This window comes from Daucus carota, chromosome 3 (genome assembly GCF_001625215.2).
Source record: "Daucus carota subsp. sativus chromosome 3, DH1 v3.0, whole genome shotgun sequence".
Taxonomy (NCBI): domain Eukaryota; kingdom Viridiplantae; phylum Streptophyta; class Magnoliopsida; order Apiales; family Apiaceae; genus Daucus; species Daucus carota.
In genome coordinates this window covers 29,373,927-29,378,124 of record NC_030383.2, presented here as the reverse complement: position 1 = coordinate 29,378,124, position 4,198 = coordinate 29,373,927, and the positions used below count along the sequence as shown (strand labels likewise).

Below are 4,198 nucleotides of genomic sequence, written 5' to 3'. Positions count from 1 at the left end.
AATGGCACTCGCGCAAAACTCCCTCAACTTCATTATTAGGAATACACCGTCTGAGAATCTGATCGACTCCTTGTTTAAACAGAAAGGGTTCATCCCAAATATACCATTTCACATCGTGAAGGAATTTCTTGCGTTGAGCATAAGAGAATTCTGGAGGAATGACCTTACTCACCAGATAATTTACAATGTCAGCAAACCATGGCTCTTCTGCCTCAACTCCAAACAACTGTTCGTCTGGGAAGAATTCATTGATTAGAGTGTTGTCGGTAGTTTGTTTGCTGTGATCTTCTAGTCTGGATAAATGATCCGCTACCTGATTTTCTGTGCCCTTTCGATCTTTAATTTCCACATCAAATTCTTGGAGCAATAAAACCCAGCGAATTAGTCTTGGTTTAGAATCCTTCTTTGAGATGAGATATCGAATGGCTGCATGATCAGTATATACCACTACCTTTGTTCCAAGAAGGTAAGACCTGAACTTCTCAAAGCTAAAGACAATAGCTAGAAGTTCTTTTTCAGTAGTAGTGTAGTTCAATTGTGCATCATTTAATGTTTTGCTGGCATAGTAGATAACATGAAACACATTGCTTGTTCGCTGGCCCAGTACAGCTCCTACAGCATAATCACTGGCATCACACATTAATTCGAATGGTTTACTCCAATCAGGTGCAGTGATGATAGGTGCTGATGTCAACTTCTTTTTCAAGATTTCAAATGCTTCCAAGCACTCCTCATCAAATTTGAATGGAATGTCTTTCTCTAACAGATTGCAAAGAGGTTTAGAAATTTTCGAGAAATCCTTGATGAACCTCCGATAGAAACCTGCATGACCAAGGAAGCTTCGGATGCCTTTGACTGAAAGTGGTGGAGGAAGATTTTTAATTGTTTCCACCTTCGCTTTATCGACTTCTAGTCCCTTGGCAGATACCTTATGCCCCAATATGATTCCTTCTTGCACCATGAAATGACATTTTTCCCAATTGAGAATCAGATTAGTTTCCACACAGCGCTTAAGAACCATTCTAAGATTTGTGAGGCATTCGTCATAAGATGTTCCAAATACAGAAAAGTCGTCCATGAATACCTCCACATTGATGCCGATCATCTCTGAGAATATTGCCATCATGCACCTTTGAAACGTGGCTGGTGCACCACATAAACCAAAAGGTACTCTTCGGAATGCGAAAGTACCATAAGGGCATGTAAAGGTTGTCTTTTCTTGATCTTCCGGAGAAATAGCAATCTGATTATAGCCAGAATACCCATCTAACAGACAATAGAAATCATGGCCAGCCAACCTGTCAAGCATCTGATCAATAAAAGGCAGAGGGAAGTGATCTTTTCTTGTAGCTTTATTCAGCTTTCTGTAGTCCATGCAAATCCTCCAACCCGTGACAGTTCTAGTTGAGATGAGTTCCCCTTTTTCGTTGGCTACTACTGTCATTCCTCCTTTCTTAGGCACGCATTGTACTGGGCTCACCCATGAGCTGTCAGAAATTGGATATATGATACCTGCATCGAGCCATTTAAGAATCTCTTTCTTTACAACCTCCTTCATGATAGGATTTAACCTTCTTTGTTGTTCCACTGAAGGTTTGCTTCCTTCTTCAATAAGAATTTTGTGCTGACAAAATGATGGACTGATTCCCTTGATATCAGCTATAGTCCACCCAATTGCTGTTTTGAATTCCCTTAGCACCCTCAAAAGTTTTTCCTCTTCCTCACCTGACAAGTTAGCTGCAATAATAACAGGAAGAGTAGAACGTTCACCAAGAAAAGCATACCTCAAGTGATCCGGTAACGGTTTAAGTTCAAGTTTAGGTGCTTCGATCACTGATGGTTGTAGTGGTTTGTGATCTTCCTTTAATTCTTCTAAGCCAAGAGATTCGACAGGTGGTTCAAAATTCCTTCTCCAAGGTGATGAGTTAAGATGATGGATTTCTTCCAATTCTTCTTCACTGTCCCATTTCTCATCATTGGTAAGGATTGCTTCCAATACATCATCCTGTAAAACCCTTTGGCTATTAGCTTCTGCCGTAGTATCAAGTACATCCATACTGAAACAAGATTCCTCATCGGTTGGTAATTTCATTGCATTGAATACGTTGAACGTGACCGTCTGATCTTGTATTCTCATTGTAAGTTCCCCTTTTTGGACATCGATCAATGTTTGCCCGGTGGCTAAGAAGGGTCTACCCAAGATGATAGGAATCCTTTTGTCTTCTTCAAAGTCAAGAATCACGAAGTCAGCTGGAAATATTAATTGATCAACCTTGACTAGCACATCTTCAATTATACCCCTCGGATATGTGATCGAACGATCAGCCAGCTGTAAAGACATGTTTGTCGGCTTGAGCTCTGGTAGGCCAAGTTGTGTGAAGATAGATAAGGGCATCAGATTGATGCTAGCTCCCAAGTCGCACAGACACTTATCAAAAGAGAACTTCCCAATAGTGCAAGGGATAGTGAAACTTCCCGGATCTTTAAGCTTAGGTGGTAATTTCTGTTGCAGCACAGCACTACATTCCTCCGTTAAAGCCACTGTCTCTAACTCCTCGAGCCTTAGCTTTTTTGAAAGAATACCCTTCATAAACTTGGCATAGCTAGGCATTTGCTCGAGTGCTTCAGCAAACGGGATGTTGATGTGAAGCTTTTTGAACACTTCAAGGAATTTACCAAATTGCTTATCCAGCTGCTGTTTTTTTAACCTCCTAGGAAATAGAGGTGGTGGGTATAATGGTTTTGACACCGGAGCAGCTGTAGGGATAGCCTTATCTTTTTCAACAGTAGAGTTGATTCCAATTGTGTTTGAAGGAAGTTCTGCTGGAATTTCTTGCGGTTCATCACCCTGATCTTGTACTAATGTTGAGGCAGGCCCTGTTGTAGTTTTTCCAGATCTCAGCGTAATGGATTGGACTTGCTCTTTAGGGTCCCTCTTACCTGGTACCTCTGTATCACTAGGGAGATTCCCCTGTGGTCTGTTCAGTAAAGCATTAGCTAACTGACCGACTTGTGTCTCCAAAGCTTTTAAAGTTACTGCCTGACTCTTGTACATGAGCCTTAGTTCTTCCATGTCAGACCTTTCGTTAGCTGATTGCCCATGATTCTGAAATCCCGGCGGGTGATATGGTTGTTTAGGTGCATACTGTTGTGAAATCCCAGCCTGACTGTACTGTTTAGGTCCCTGTTGAAATCCTTGTTGAGTTTGGTTATACCCCTGGTTATTACTCCAGCTGAAATTAGGATGATTTCGGTTGTTAGGATGATAAGTAGCTGGAGCAGGCTGTTGACCTCTCTGAAAGTTGCTCACAAATTGTGCTGATTCACTAGAAATGGCACACTGATCAGTAGCATGAGTACCAGCACATAATTCGCAAATAATGATTGGCTGTTGAATTCCTTGGTGAGCCAGAGAATCGACTTTCATCGTGAGAGCTTTAAGTTGAGCTGCTATAGCTGTAGACGTGTCAAGATCAAGAATTCCGGCTACTTTCCCTTGAGTAAGTCTTTGAGTAGGGTTCTGATATTCATTAGCCGCCATCATTTCAATAAGATCATAAGCTTCTTCATAACTCTTAGCCCATAGCGCACCTCCAGAAGCCGCATCAAGCATAGGTCTGGATTGAGGTCCAAGACCATTGTAGAAACTGTTTATTTGCATCCAATCCGGCATACCATGGTGGGGACACTTTCTTAGCATCTCTTTATACCTCTCCCAGGCTTCACAGAATGTTTCTCCTGATTGTTGCGAGAATTGAGATAGAGCATTTCGTAGCGCAGCAGTCTTTGCCATGGGGAAGAATTTAGTGAGAAATTTCTGAGCTAGATCTTCCCATGTAGTAATCGAACCAGATGGTAAAGAATGTAACCATCCCTTGGCCTTATCCTTCAGTGAAAATGGGAAAAGTCTTAGCTTCACAGCCTCATCAGAGACGTCATTAAATTTGAAAGTGTCACAGATCTCTATAAAATTCCGTATATGCATATTAGGGTCTTCAGTAGGAGAACCCCCATACTGTACCGAGTTCTGGACCATTTGAATAGTTCCTGGTTTGATTTCAAAGGCTTTGGCTGCGATTGCAGGCCTGACAATGCTTGATTGGATATCATCGATCTTTGGCATAGAGAAATCCTTCAATGCCTTACTGTCTGGTTGTGCTTCAGGTTCTGTCATTGTTTCAGAATCAGAAGAAGAAGT

The 4,198-nt window shown here is 41.6% G+C and overlaps 1 non-coding gene across 1 annotated transcript; it reads left to right on the top strand.

Moving 5' to 3' along the window:
* The first annotated feature begins 3,671 nt into the window (after positions 1-3,671).
* LOC135151807 (small nucleolar RNA R71) lies at positions 3,672-3,778 on the top strand. The gene has a single exon (XR_010290723.1). It is a non-coding gene; the product is annotated as a small nucleolar RNA R71 (small nucleolar RNA).
* Positions 3,779-4,198: the final 420 nt, after the last annotated feature.